The sequence below is a fragment of the Engystomops pustulosus genome, chromosome 4 (genome assembly GCF_040894005.1).
Source record: "Engystomops pustulosus chromosome 4, aEngPut4.maternal, whole genome shotgun sequence".
NCBI lineage: Eukaryota > Metazoa > Chordata > Amphibia > Anura > Leptodactylidae > Engystomops > Engystomops pustulosus.
Window position 1 is genome coordinate 193,763,609 of NC_092414.1, and position 16,363 is coordinate 193,779,971.

Sequence of the window (16,363 nt, forward strand, 5' to 3'; positions counted from 1 at the left end):
ATAAGTTTAGGATATGGCGGGTGAGGGGAATGTAAACAGATGCGCAAGAAGCGCTGAAATAATATTGGTAAATGATAAAAGTTTGCCAGTATATTTTGTGGATTACACAGCAGGGTGGCGACAAAGTTAACAAGTTTGATGTGGAAGCCATGAAAACAACCCAAAATTCTGCCCGACACAGCTCGTTTGATAAGGGGACGATGTATGGAGGCAGTGAACTAGTAGTAGATTAAAGGTGCTGCAGTTAAAACTATGTTAGTTGGATCTTGAGATGGAGCTGGCGCTCCGCTGCCAGGCGAGCTTTCGCCAATTCAAGCCCCTGTCTCTAGGCTACTCCCCAAACAGCACTTCTAAGAACCTTTTGTATAAGATCAAGTGTAGTAGCGTTCTTATAAGTTTAGGATATGACGGGTGAGGGGAATGTAAACAGATGCGCAAGAAGCGCTGAAATAATATTGGTAAATGATAAAAGTTTGCCAGTATATTTTGTGGATTACACAGCAGGGTGGCGACAAAGTTAACAAGTTTGATGTGAAGCCATGAAAACAACCCAAAATTCTGCCCGACACAGCTCGTTTGATAAGGGGACGATGTATGGAGGCAGTGAACTAGTAGTAGATTAAAGGTGCTGCAGTTAAAACTATGTTAGTTGGATCTTGAGATGGAGCTGGCGCTCCGCTGCCAGGCGAGCTTTCGCCAATCCAAGCCCCTGTCTCTAGGCTACTCCCCAAACAGCACTTCTAAGAACCTTTTGTATAAGATCAAGTGTAGTAGCGTTCTTATAAGTTTAGGATATGGCGGGTGAGGGGAATGTAAACAGATGCGCAAGAAGCGCTGAAATAATATTGGTAAATGATAAATAGAGATGAGCGAACATACTCGTCCGAGCTTGATGCTCGTTCGAGCATTAGCGTACTCGAAACTGCTCGTTGCTCGGACGAATACTTCGCCCGCTCGAGAAAATGGCAGCTCCCGCCGTTTTGCTTTTTGGCGGCCAGAAACAGAGCCAATCACAAGCAAGGAGACTCTGCACTCCACCCAGCATGACGTGGTACCCTTACACGTCGATAGCAGTGGTTGGCTGGCCAGATCAGGTGACCCTGGGATAGACTAGCCGCTGCCCGCGCTGCTCGGATCATTCTGTGTCTGGATGCCGCTAGGGAGAGAGCTGCTGCTGGTCAGGGAAAGCGTTAGGGTGTTCTATTAGAATAGTGTTAGGCAGGAGTGATTCAACAAGAACCCAACAGCCCTTCTTAGGGCTACAATAACGTTATACTTTTTTTTTTTTGTTTGCTTGTGGCTGGGCTTGCTGGCACTAGTAGTGCAGCTAGTACCATACTGTGAGGAATTTGCAGGGGGACTTGCTACCGCTGTGTTTAGCGCTTAGTGACACACATATCCACCTCAAACACCAAAGTGGGAAAATTTATTAGGGGTTTGATTTCAATTAGGCACAGTCTGCCATTTACTTTTTATTTTACGTTTATTTTTTCATAACTCAGCGTCATCTCATCAGTGTGCTTTCATACTTGGCTAGAAAATAGCCATAGGAGAATCCAAACGGCTTACTTACGCCTACAGTAGCGTTATATATATTTGATTTCTGGTTGATCTGCTGGTGGCTGTCCTTGCTGCAGTGCATCTACTAGCAAATTGTGAGCAATTTGTAGTGAGACTTGCGACCGCTGTGTTTTGCGCTTAGTGACGCACATATCCATCGCAAAGACCGAAGTGGGAAAATTTATTAGGGGTTGGATTTCAATTAGGCACAGTCTGCCATTTCCTTTTTTATTTTACGTTTATTTTTTTAATAACTCAGCGTCATCTCATCTGGCATAGCAGTGTGCTTTCATACTTGGCTAGAAAATAGCCATAGGAGAATCCAAACGGCTTACTTACACCTACAGTAGCGTTATATATATTTGATTTCTGGTTGATCTGCTGGTGGCTGTCCTTGCTGCAGTGCATCTACTAGCAAATTGTGAGCAATTTGTAGTGAGACTTGCGACCGCTGTGTTTTGCGCTTAGTGACGCACATATCCATCGCAAACACCGAAGTGGGAAAATTTATTAGGGGTTGGATTTTAATTAGGCACAGTCTGCCATTTCCTTTTTTATTTTACGTTTATTTTTTTAATAACTCAGCGTCATCTCATCTGGCATAGCAGTGTGCTTTCATACTTGGCTAGAAAATAGCCATAGCAATAGGATAGCATCGTTTGGTTTTAACACAAAAAAAAACAAAAAGCAATAAAAAGTTAAAAAAAAATTAAAGTTATAACTCTCATTTTCAAAATGTTTAACCCGAGGGCTAGGGGTAGAGGACGAGGGCGGGGACGTGGGCGTCCAACTACTGCAGGGGTCAGAGGCCGTGGTCCTGGGCGGGGTGAGACACCACCTGCTTATGAGGGAGCAGGGGAACGCCGCAGAGCTACACTCCCTAGGTTCATGTCTGAAGTTACCGGGACTCGTGGTAGAGCACTGTTGAGGCCAGAACAGTGCGAACAGGTGATGTTGTGGATTGCCGACAATGCGTCGAGCAATTTGTCCACCAGTCAGTCTTCCACGCAGTCCACCCATGTCACCGAAATCGGCACTCCTCCAGCTCCTGCACCTCAGCCTCCTCCCCCCCAGTCTGCCCCCTCCCAGGAAAATTTGGCATTTGAACCGGCATACTCTGAGGAACTGTTTTCTCGACCCTTCCCACAGTCACAAACCACTTGTCCGGTTGCTGCTGAGCAATTTCCCGATGCCCAGGTTTTCCACCAGTCGCAGTCTGTGGGTGATGATGACCTTCTTGACGTAGTGGAAGAAGTGTGTAAAGAGGTGTCCGACGATGAGGAGACACGGTTGTCAGACAGTGGGGAAGTTGTTGTCAGGGCAGGAAGTCCGAGGGGGGAGCAGACTGAGGGATCGGAGGATGATGAGGTGACAGACACAAGCTGGGTTGATAGGCCGGGTGAACACAGTGCTTCTGAGACGGAGGAGAGTCCTCGACCAGAACAGGTTGGAAGAGGCAGTGGTGGGGCCAGACGGAGAGGCATTGCCAGACCTGGTGCATCAGCGCCAAATGTGTCAACTAGTGAAGCTCCCGTGGCGAGGGCTCCTGCGGCGAGGGCTAGATTTTCAGAAGTCTGGAGGTTCTTTAAGGAAACACCGGATGACCGACGGACTGTGGTGTGCAACATTTGCCAAACCAGGATCAGCAGGGGTTCCACCACTAATAGCTTAACTACCACCAGTATGCGCAGGCATATGAATGCTAAACACCCCACTCAGTGGCAACAAGCCCGTTCACCTCCGGCCGTGCACACCACTGCTCCTTCCCCTGTGTCAGCTGATAGTCAGCCCCCTGCCCAGGACCCTGCCACAAAAACCCCATCGTCGCCTCCACGATCCTCCACAGCATCCACCAGCGTTCAGCTCTCCATACCCCAGACGCTGGAGCGGAAACGCAAATATAGTGCAACCCACCCGCACGCCCAAGCCCTTAATGTCCACATCTCCAGATTGCTTAGCCTGGAGATGCTGCCCTATAGGCTAGTAGAGACCGAGGCCTTTCGCAACCTCATGGCGGCGGCCGCCCCTCGGTATTCGGTCCCCAGCCGCCACTACTTTTCCCGATGTGCCGTCCCAGCCCTGCACCAGCACGTGTCAGACAACATCATCCGTGCCCTGACCAACGCCGTTTCTGACAAGGTCCACCTGACCACGGAAACGTGGACGAGTGCTGCTGGGCAGGGCCACTATATATCGCTGACGGCACATTGGGTTAACTTGGTGGAGGCTGGGACCGAGTCTCACCCTGCGGCTGGTCATATACTGCCGACGCCGAGGATTGCGGGGCCTACCTCGGTCCAGGTGTTTCAGGCCTACTATGCCTCCTCCTCCTCCCACCCCTCCTCCACCTCCTCCTCCGAACTACCATCCGTGGGCATGGCGCCATCAGTCGGTAGCTCTAGGCACAGCAGCAGTGCCGTCGCTAAGCGACAGCAGGCGGTGCTCAAACTGCTGAGCCTAGGCGATAAAAGGCACACCGCCCAAGAACTATTACAGGGCATCACGGCGCAGACTGATCTGTGGCTGGCACCGCTGAACCTGAAGCCAGGCATGGTTGTGTGTGACAACGGCCGTAACCTGGTGGCGGCTCTGCAACTCGGCAGACTGACACATGTGCCATGCCTGGCCGTTGTGTTAAATCTGATAGTTCAGCGTTTCCTCAAGACATACCCCAATCTGTCTGATTTGCTCACGAAGGTGCGCCGCATCTGTGCGCATTTCAGGAAGTCCAGCACAGATTCTGCCACTCTCAGGGCAGCGCAGCGCCGCCTCCAACTGCCCGCTCACCGACTGTTGTGCGACGTGCCCACGAGGTGGAATTCAACACTGACCATGTTATCCAGAGTTTACCAGCAGCGCCGAGCGATTGTAGACTGCCAGATGTCAACTTCCACCAGAACTGGTAGTCAGGTCAGTCAGCTTCCTCAAGTCTACAATGAGGAGTGGACGTGGATGTCTGATATCTGTCAGGTGCTGAGTAACTTTGAGGAGTCAACACAGATGGTCAGTGGCGATGCCGCCATCATCAGCCTCACCATCCCGCTGCTTGGCCTGTTGAAAAACTCTCTGATCAGCATGAAGTCGGAAGCTTTGCGCTCGTCACAAGAGACGGGGGAAGAAGATTCCCTTGTTGATAGCCAAAGCACCCTTAGGTCTGTTTCTCAGCGCATATCGGAGGAGGTGGAGGTAGAGGAGGATGAGGAGGAAGAGGAGGAGAATGTTGGCGAGACACAATAGGGGACCATTGTTGAGTCCTTCACTGTTCAGCGTGTATGGGCAGAAGAAGAGGAGTTGGAGGAGTTGGAGGAGGAGGAAATGGACAGTCAGGCCAGTGAGGGGAGTGAATTCTTGCACGTTTGGACTCTGGCGCATATGGCAGATTTCATGCTAGGCTGCCTATCCCGTGACCCTCGCGTTCAAAGAATTTATTCCAGCACCGATTACTGGGTGTTCACTCTCCTGGACCCACGGTACAAGCAAAATCTTTCCACTCTCATCCCTGGAGAGGAAAGGAGTGTGAGAATGCATGAATACCAGCAGGCCCTGGTGCACAAGCTGAAACAGTATTTCCCTTCTGACAGCGCTAGCGGCAGAGTGCGTAGTTCAGCGGGACAAGTAGCGAGGGAGAGTAGGCGAGCAGGCAGCTTGTCCAGCACTGGCAAGGGTACGCTTTACAAGGCTTTTGCCAGCTTTATGTCACCCCAGCAAGACACTGTCACCTGTCCCCAGTCTCGGCAGAGTAGGGCTGATCTTTACAGAAAGATGGTGAGGTAGTACGTAGCTGACCATACCATCGTCCTAAATGATCACACAGCTCCCTACAACTACTGGGTTTCAAAGCTGGACATGTGGCACGAACTGGCGCTGTACGCCTTGGAGTTTCTTGCCTGCCCTGCCGCTAGCGTCTTGCCCGAGCGGGTTTTCAGTGCAGCTGGTGGCATCATCACCGATAAGCGTACACGCCTGTCGACTGACAGCGCTGACAGGCTGACGCTTATTAAGATGAATAAAGCCTGGATTTCTCATAATTTCCAATCTCCACCAGGTGAAGGAAGCTCAACCTGAATAATTTATCCACTCCTCCTCATTTTCCTCCTTCTCCTCCTCTTTGTACAGTAAAGCAGAGGAAACTGGCTATTTTTTGACAGGGCCCACTGGCTCTAGCTATAGTACTTTATGCATTTAATTTTTCTGGAGGGCCACCGACCCGGTCCTCTGTTTTAAACAATTTTTGGGAGTGCCACATACAGGCACTCAATCTATTCAATTTTTCTGGAGGGCCACCTACCTGCTCCTCTGGTTTGAAAACTTTTTTGGACTGCCACATACAGGCACTCAATCTATTTCATTTTTCTGGAGGGCCACCTACCTGCTCCTCTGGTTTGAAAACTTTTTTGGACTGCCACATACAGGTACTCAATCTATTTCATTTTTCTGGAGGGCCACCTACCTGCTCCTCTGGTTTGAAAACTTTTTTGGACTGCCACATACAGGCACTCAATCTATTTCATTTTTCTGGAGGGCCACCTACCTGCTCCTCTGGTTTGAAAACTTTTTTGGACTGCCACATACAGGTACTCAATCTATTTCATTTTTCTGGAGGGCCACCGACCCGGTCCTCTGTTTTAAACAATTTTTGGGAGTGCCACATACAGGCACTCAATCTATTCAATTTTTCTGGAGGGCCACCTACCTGCTCCTCTGGTTTGAAAACTTTTTTGGACTGCCACATACAGGCACTCAATCTATTTCATTTTTCTGGAGGGCCACCTACCTGCTCCTCTGGTTTGAAAACTTTTTTGGACTGCCACATACAGGTACTCAATCTATTTCATTTTTCTGGAGGGCCACCTACCTGCTCCTCTGGTTTGAAAACTTTTTTGGACTGCCACATACAGGCACTCAATCTATTCCATTTTTCTGGAGGGCCACCTACCTGCTCCTCTGGTTTGAAAACTTTTTTGGACTGCCACATACAGGCACTCAATCTATTCCATTTTTCTGGAGGGCCACCTACCTGCTCCTCTGGTTTGAAAACTTTTTTGGACTGCCACATACAGGCACTCAATCTATTCCATTTTTCTGGAGGGCCACCTACCTGCTCCTCTGGTTTGAAAACTTTTTTGGACTGCCACATACAGGCACTCAATCTATTCCATTTTTCTGGAGGGCCACCTACCTGCTCCTCTGGTTTGAAAACTTTTTTGGACTGCCACATACAGGCACTCAATCTATTCCATTTTTCTGGAGGGCCACCTACCTGCTCCTCTGGTTTGAAAACTTTTTTGGACTGCCACATACAGGCACTATCCAAATTAAATTGTCTCCATAGCAGCCTCCACACGTTGTCTCCATTGCTACCTCCAAAAGTCGTCCATATAGCTGCCTCCATACATCGTCCCTTTATCAAACGAGGTGTGTCAGGCAGAAATTTGGGTTGTTTTCATGGATTCCACATCAAAGTTGTTAACTTTGTCGCCACCCAGCTGTGTTATCCACAAAATATACTGGCAAACTTTTATCATTTACCAATATTATTTCAGCGCTTCTTGCGCATCTGTTTACATTCCCCTCACCCGCCATATCCCAAACTTATAAGAACGCTACTACACTTAACTTGGTGCACGCTGGGACCGAGTCTGACCCTGGGGCTGGTGATATACTGCCGACGCAGAGGATTGCGGGGCCTACCTCGGTCCAGGTCTCAAAGGCCTACTATACCTCCTCCTCCTCCCACCCCTCCTCCACCTCCTCCTCCTCCGAATTACCATCCGTGGCCATGGCGCCATCAGTCGGTAGCTCTAGGCACAGCAGCAGTGCCGTCGCTAAGCGACAGCAGGCGGTGCTCAAACTGCTGAGCCTAGCCGATAAAAGGCACACCGCCCAAGAGCTATTACAGGGCATTCCACATCAAACTTGTTAACTTTCTCGCCACCCTGCTGTGTAATCCACAAAAGATACTGGCAAACTTTTATCATTTACCGATATTATTTCAGCGCTTCTTGCGCATCTGTTTACATTCCCCTCTCTCGCCATATCCCAAACTTATAAGAACGCTACTACACTTGATCTTATACAAAAGGTTCTTAGAAGTGCTGTTTGGGGAGTAGCCTAGAGACAGGGGCTTGGATTGGTGAAAGCTCGCCTGGAAGCGGAGCGCCAGCTCCATCCCAAGATCCAACTAACATAGTTTTAAGTGCAGCACCTTTAATCTACTACTAGTTCACTGCCTCCATAATAATAATAATAATAATCTTTATTTATATAGCGCCATCATATTCCGTAGCGCTTTACAAATCATAGGAAACAAATACAAATGTAATGTAACAGAGCACAACATTTGTATGGAACAACAGGAGTGAGGTCCCTGCTCGCCAGAGCTTACGGTTTATGAAGATGATGGGGTAACACGAGGTAAAAGAATTTTTAATGGTCAAGCCATTCTTCTTAGGGAATAGAACAAAATATAATAAATGGAATTGCTGTCGATTGAACCACTCAGCCGTCACCAGGTCCAGGGTGAATGGGACTGCATAGAAGTCTGGTGCCTGTTGGTTGCTGGATAACAGATGGGAGGACGACACAGGACGGGTTAGTAGAAGAGTTAAAACTTCATGCAGTTAATGAGTGTTATAGGCTTGCCTAAAGAAATGGGTTTTAAGAGCACGTTTGAAACTTTGGAGGTTAGGTATTAGTCTGATAGTCCGGGGCAGAGCATTCCATAGAATTGGTGCAGCTCTAGAGAAGTCTTGGAGACGCGAGTGGGAGGTCCGCACTAGGGTAGAGGTTGATCTAAGATCACTGGCGGATCTAAGAGCACGGGTGGGCGATAGACTGAGATAAGAGAGGAGAGGTAGGGGGGTGCAGCATTATACAGAGCTTTATGGATGAGGGTTATTATTTTAAACTGTATTCGAAAGGAGACTGGCAGCCAGAGCAGCGACTGGCATGAACTGTAGGCATACATGGTCCCCTTATCAAACGAGCTGTGTCAGGCAGAATTTTGGGTTGTTTTCATGGCTTCCACAACAAACTTGTTAACTTTGTCGCCACCCTGCTGTGTAATCCACAAAATATACTGGCAAACTTTTATCATTTACCAATATTATTTCAGCGCTTCTTGCGCATCTGTTTCCATTCCCCTCACCCGCCATATCCTAAACTTATAAGAACGCTATTACACTTGATCTTATACAAAAGGTTCTTAGAAGTGCTGTTTGGGGAGTAGCCTAGAGACAGGGGCTTGGATTGGCGAAAGCTCGCCTGGCAGCGGAGCGCCAGCTCCATGCCAAGATCCAACTAACATAGTTTTAACTGCAGCACCTTTAATCTACTACTAGTTCACTGCCTCCATACATGGTCCCCTTATCAAACGAGCTGTGTCAGGCAGAATTTTGGGTTGTTTTCATGGCTTCCATGTTAACTTTGTCGCCACCCTGCTGTGTAATCCACAAAATATACTGGCAAACTTTTATCATGTACCGATATTATTTGAGCGCTTCTTGCTCACCTCCTTTGGTTCCTCTCTGCCACCCATTGGTTTGAAGCCTGAGTCCATTTAGGGTATGTCGCCATGCCACTCTCTAGCCTGCCGCTGCTGCCGCTGCCTCTGCATGCCGTCCCCTATAGTGTCAGGGTCAATTATTGGATGTTTTAGATGCTATCTAGCTTCATTCTGTCACTCTGTCATGGCCATGCTGTTGCCCATAATTTTGGCATAATGGTGCGATTAAGCAGCCTCAGAGGCATCCATGCATGCTGCCCCTGCTGTTTCCTGTCCATTTCCGTGGTGTTTCCATCCTTTTCTGAGGTTCACAGGTGTTTGGCCAAGCTTCCCTGTGCAGAGCCTTGGTCCCCTTGAAAAATGCTCGAGTCTCCCATTGACTTCAATGGGGCTCGTTATTCGAGACGAGCACTCGAGCATCGGGAAAAGTTCGTCTCGAATAACGAGTACCCGAGCATTTTAGTGCTCGCTCATCTCTAATGATAAAAGTTTGCCAGTATATTTTTTGGATTACACAGCAGGGTGGCGACAAAGTTAACAAGTTTGATGTGGAAGCCATGAAAACAACCCAAAATTCTGCCTGATACAGCTCGTTTGATAAGGGGACGATGTATGGAGGCAGTAAACTAGTAGTAGATTAAAGGTGCTGCAGTTAAAACTATGTTAGTTGGATCTTGAGATGGAGCTGGCGCTCCGCTGCCAGGCGAGCTTTCGCCAATCCAAGCCCCTGTCTCTAGGCTACTCCCCAAACAGCACTTCTAAGAACCTTTTGTATAAGATCAAGTGTAGTAGCGTTCTTATAAGTTTAGGATATGACGGGTGAGGGGAATGTAAACAGATGCGCAAGAAGCGCTGAAATAATATTGGTAAATGATAAAAGTTTGCCAGTATATTTTGTGGATTACACAGCAGGGTGGCGACAAAGTTAACAAGTTTGATGTGGAAGCCATGAAAACAACCCAAAATTCTGCCTGACACAGTTCGTTTGATAAGGAGACAATGTATGGAGGCAGCTATATGGACGACTTTTGGAGGCAGCTATGGCGATGACGTGTGGAGGTAGCAATGGAGACAACGTGTGGAGCCAGCTAAAAAGACGACATGTGGAGGCTGCTATGGAGACAATTTAATTTGGAAAGTGCCTGTATGTGGCAGTCCAAAAAAGTTTTCAAACCAGAGGAGCAGGTAGGTGGTTCTCCAGAAAAATTAAATAAATTGAGTGCCTGTATGTGGCAGTCCAAAAAAGTTTTCAAACCAGAGGAGCAGGTAGGTGGTCCTCCAGAAAAATTAAATAGATTGAGTGCCTGTATGTGGCACTCCCAAAAATTGCTTAAAACAGAGGACCGGGTAGGTGGCCCTCCAGAAAAATTAAATACATAGAGTACTATAGCTAGAGCCAGTTGGCCCTGGCAAAAAATAGCCAGTTTCCTATGCTTTAGTGTACAAAGAGGAGGAGAAGGAGGACAATGAGGAGGAGGAGTGCATACATTATTCAGGTTGAGCTTCTTTCACCTGGTGGAATGTGAAAATGCGGAGAAATCCAGGCTTTATTCATCTTGATAAGCGTCAGCCTGTCAGCGCTGTCAGACGACAGGCGTGTACGCTTATCGGTGATGATGCCACCAGCTGCACTGAAAACCCGCTCGGACAACACGCTAGCGGCAGGGCAGGCAAGAACCTCCAAGGCGTACAGCGCCAGTTCGTGCCACATGTCCAGCTTTGAAACCCAGTAGTTGTAGGGAGCTGTGTGATCATTTAGGACGATGGTATGGTCAGCTACGTACTCCCTCACCATCTTTCTGTAAAGATCAGCCCTACTCTGCCGAGACTGGGGACAGGTGACAGTGTCTTGCTGGGGTGACATAAAACTGGCAAAGGCCTTGTAAAGCGTACCCCTGCCAGTGCTGGACAAGCTGCCTGCTCGCCTACTCTCCCTCGCTACTTGTCTCGCAGAAGTACGCCCTCTGCCGCTAGCGCTGTCAGAAGGGAAATACTGTTTCAGCTTGTGCACCAGGGTCTGCTGGTATTCATGCATTCTCACACTCCTTTCCTCTCCAGGGATGAGAGTGGAAAGATTTTGCTTGTACCGTGGGTCCAGGAGAGTGAACACCCAGTAATCGGTGCTGGAATAAATTCTTTGAACGCAAGGGTCACGGGATAGGCAGCCTAGCATGAAATCTGCCATATGTGCCAGAGTCCCAACGCGCAAGAATTCACTCCCCTCAATGGCCTGACTCTCCATTTCCTCCTCCTCCAACTCCTCCAACTCCTCTTCTTCTGCCCATACACGCTGAACAGTGAAGGACTGAACAATGGTCCCCTCTTCTGTCTCACCAACATTCTCCTCCTCTTCCTCCTCATCCTCCTCCACCTCCTCCGATATGCGCTGAGAAACAGACCTAAGGGTGCTTTGGCTATCAACAAGGGAATCTTCTTCCCCCGTCTCTTGTGACGAGCGGGGCCTACCTCGGTCCAGGTCTCAAAGACCTACTATGCCTCCTCCTCCCACCCCTCCTCCACCTCCTCCTCCTCCGAATTACCATCCGTGGGCATGGCGCCATCAGTCGGTAGCTCTAGGCACACCAGCAGTGCCGTCGCTAAGCGACAGCAGGCGGTGCTCAAACTGCTGAGCCTAGGCGATAAAAGGCACACCGCCCAAGAGCAATAAAACTTTGTCAATTGTAAAGTAAGGGGTTAAAATGATCTTTATTGTGTTAACATCACTAGGGGATTGAGATGTGAGATTTTTTTTTGTGGGAAAACCCCTTTAATGCCAGCATAAGCCACAGCCACTTAAATGCCACTGGTGAGTTTGCCAGAATCTATTAAGTAGTTGCCTCCATATTTTATTTTTCTGTCACATTTTGATGCATTTTGACAGGAGATTTAGAGACTTCTGCTGTAATTCTTGGTAATTCTGTTCATTTCTGTACATTTCAGCAGACTGCTGATTATCCTAACTCTCTGTGACCTGGTAGTTTTGTAGTTTGATAATTGAAGCGGATGGACCACACTCCTCTTATCCCCTGGAATCCTTCCTTTTTCTCTACCTTTAAAGGGAGCCTGTCATCAGGGACCTCATTTTCATTAAAGACAGGAGACAGAAGCCCATTACAGCTGCATTGCAAATATGTGTTTCTGCCTTTTCTGTTCATTAGCATTACAATATAATTGTATGTATTAACTTACCTTGCACCCTGAAAGAATTCTGTTCTAAGTCCCAGGGGTTGGACTTTGGTTTGGATGCATTTAAAAAAAAAACCTATGTGACTTGTTTGTGCTGCAGACTCCTCAGCTCTCGGCCCCCACCTATCCGCTCCTGCACAGCTCCTCACTCCCCCACCGATGTCAGCTCACCTCCAAGAGGGAGGAGCTACACTGGAGCACAAAGGTGGTGGCTGAGAACGGAGGGCTGAGCAGCACAGACAAGTCACATGTTTTTTTTTAAATGCATCCAAACCAAAACAAACCTGGGACTTAGAACAGAATTCTGTCAGGATGCAAAGTAAGTTGAAACACAAAATTAATTTGTAATGCAAATTCTCAGAAAAGGCAGAAAGACATAATTTCAATCCAGCTGTACTGGGCTTCTGCCACCTGTCTTTAATGAAGATGAGCTCCCTGGTGAAGGGTTCCCTCTAACCGTTTCTTTCTTGTCACTTTTATATATATATAATCTTCCAGAGGTGAACCTAAACGCTCTGCTGTCTGAGCCGAGCTGTATAGCAGCACCGTCTCTGCCCCAACCAATAGTAATGTTATTCAGGGTATTTTTTTAGCAAGTCTTTTCTCCATGTTGACATCAGGTATAACCAGACACTATTGGCAGATGATGCTTATTATCCGATACATGCCCCCCCCCCCCATGCATTTCCACATCTTGCTGCAGGTGGTGCTGCCTGAGGCCAGTGGTCCAATGCGCTACCTGACTGGTGCAACCCTGGTCTAGTTTTCTCTTTTTCTATTTTCAGTTTGGTTGAGGAACCCCATAAAGGGGCTGTCCCTTCTTATTGCTTCATAATGATAAAAAATGTGCTGAGTGTGGGGTTGGCTCAGGATTGTTCAATATTCTCAGTTGGTATAATGTAGACATTGCCTTGACCTTGTTGTCCATTGCCCTTACTTGTGTAATGCTTTGTCTTGGGACTGTGGTCCCTTAGCTGTTTCCTATACTCTCATCCTCTATACGTAAAAAAAAAAAAATTAAAAAAATTAATTGTCTGACTTTGGTTCTATATTAAAATAATTTTTTTGGTCTGGGCTCTGTATTTTTTTGATGTCTGATATGGTCTATAATGGTTATTGCCCAACTGCAGTATTTTTTGTGTTGCGATAAATTGTGCTTTACTGTAGTAGGCTGGTGTTTTGTACTGTACTATGGTAGTAGGACCTTCTGTAGATATGGTACACGAAATTGATCATTTGAAGTTGCACAGGTAGTAGGGGATGGGGGAAAAGGGAAAAATTACAGGTCAGTTTGCGACCCGAAACGCATATCTATCCCATTTTTATCATTGTTTTACAGCAAGGAATCCCATGTGTTCTTGGAGAATTACCCTTTTATTAGGCATATATGGATATTGTTTTAATTATTTAAAGGAAACCTACCACCAAGGATCTACCTATTAAGGTAGATCGGGTGGTAGGTGCCTCTATGTGAGGATGTTCCTTTTAATGGCTAATTCTCACGTCCCCTGTATCTTTTGCTAACTTTTATTCCCCTAATATGATAATTTTCTAAAGAGGTTACAGGGGCGTGGAGTAGCCGGAGCTGATGCTGCATGGCGCGGCTACTCCATGCCCCAGTAGCCTCTTTGATCCTCCTACCGCAATATCTTTGGCGCGCAGCTATGAGGAGCTGCACGCCCTCGTCCGCGAAGTGGAAGTTCTGCGCATGCGCAGTAGCCCTGGCTTAGGAGGATTGACCGTGCAGCTGTGTGCCTGCGTTCTGTGCATGCGCAGAATGCCAACTTTATAGACAAGGGTGCTCAGCTCCTCGTAGCTGCGTGCTGAAGATATGCCAGTAGGAGGATCAAAGAGGCTACTGGGGCGTTGAGGAGCCGCGCCATGTAGCCTCAGCTCCGGCTACTCCACGCCCCAGGGGAATAAAAGTTAGAAAAAGATACAGGGGACATGAGGATTAGCCCTTAAAAGAGCTATCCTCACGTCCAATAGATGCACCTACCACCCGATCTACCTTTATAGGTAGATCCGTGGTGGTAGGTTTCCTTTAAAATAAAAATACTCTAGAATCAGTTGATTGCTCTAAAAGTGTTTTTTGTTCTGGGAGGCCACCTAGCAGTCTCTGCATCCTGTGTTCCCTGTATTGCCCAGGGATTTCGGTGCACGGGATCGGATTGTGGCGCATCGGCGCCGGAATGCACGCAACGGAAATGGGGGGGGGTGACCGTAAAAAAAACCTGACGGATTTGGAAAAACCGGCGCATTTTAAAAAAAAAAGTGTCCAATGCTCTTCAGCGCAGAAGCGACACCTGGTGGACGTTGGAGGAACTGCCTTAGTGAATCCCAGACGGACCCGAATCCACCGCAGAGAATGCGCCGCTGGATCGCGAATGGACCGGGTAAGTAAATCTGCCCCATTATCACTATACAAACAAAAAACAAATTGATGATATAAAACGGACAAAGAGAATGTGACACATTTACTAAGAAATGTGCAGTTACCTGTGTAGTGTGCAGGGGGCGCCAGATTCAGGATTTCTGCCACCCGTTCTTCATGAATCTGGTGCCCCCTGCACTGCTCCGACAGAGTGTACCACTTTTTTTTTTTGTTGCACCTTTAATATGGGGAGTGGCAAACATTTCTTTGGACTTTGCATATTAAATGGGGCATATTGTCCGACTGAGCACCGGAACACCCCCTTCAGTGCAGAAATTTATGTCACATGAAGAATAGTGCAGCTGCAACACAAAAGGGTGACATGCAACACAAATGTGGTGCCACACTTCTTAAATACCTGTGCAAGCAATTTGCACCTAAAAGAACGTGCAAAGTCCGACAGAAAACTGGCACACAGCCCTTAGTAAATGTGCCCCATTGTGTTTCATTTTACTCTATACAACATCTTGTACGCATTTTTTGCTTTAGTCTACAAACCTTTACAAGTTTGGAACATATTGGGCCACTTATAGTAAAGTGTTTGCACCAGTTTTATGCCTGATTTTGCACTGAAAAGAATGTTTAAACTGCTCACACATGTATTTAAGAACGAAAGTGTGGCCACCATTTTTCACTTCTCACGCCACATTTATGTGGAAATTTCAGTCGTTTTAAGCACAAATTTGGTCGCAAAACAGACCAGGAAAAAAATGGTCTGAACTCAAAGAAAAAGGAAAACAGGCACAGCCCATGTAAGATTTTGGCGCACATCTCATTTGTGTTGCAATTTTTATGTCTCCCTACTGATTAGTTCCGTCTGCGCATAAATTACTTACAGCCGTGCGCTACTTTAATGCGTCGGGCTGTGCTTTCCGTAGTCGGATCTCAGATGCCGACTGTCGAGGTTGCGACAGAATTAATAAATCCCCCGATTCTGTCTCACAATGTATGGTAAAGTTGCACCAAAAAAAAGTTGATGAGCCCTTCCCGAGCAGTGCAGGGGGCGCCAGATTATTGAAGACCAAAATTCAATATTCTGCTGCACTCTGCTACTACACAGGCACACTGCACAAAGTACACACTGCACTAGCTTAGATAAATCTGGGCCAATGTGCCACAAAGAAAGTTTGAAAAATGATGAAAATAAGCCTGATACTTAAGGTTGTTAAAGAAAGTAAAACGTTGTTGATGATAAACGTGGGCAATGTCCTTTATTAGAATCAAACATTGAGTAAGTTTTAAAGAAATCTACCATCAAATATTAGTCATAGATCCAGGCACCGTGACTGAGGGAATCTTCTTAAATTTGTTATCCATGGCCTCCTTCCTTCTAAAATCAACTTTTCAATTTATGCTAATAAGCCAGAAAGGCTCTACCCTTCTCTTTATCAGCTGTTACAATGTATCACTCTCCCCACTGTCTCCCTCACTACTTCCCTCCCTCTCACTTCCTGCTGTGTAGCAGCACACAGTTGGAGGGGGAAGTGCAGAGGGAGACAGTGTAACAGCATGTTAAGCCAGAGCGTGGAGGTGCTCTAGTAACGCCCTCAGAGCCCTTATGGCTCTATAGCATCATTTTAAAAGTTCATTTTGGAAATAAGGAGGCCATGGATAACAAATATGAGAAGATTATCACAGTCATGTTGCCTGGGTCTATGAGTAATGTCCCTGGTTTATCA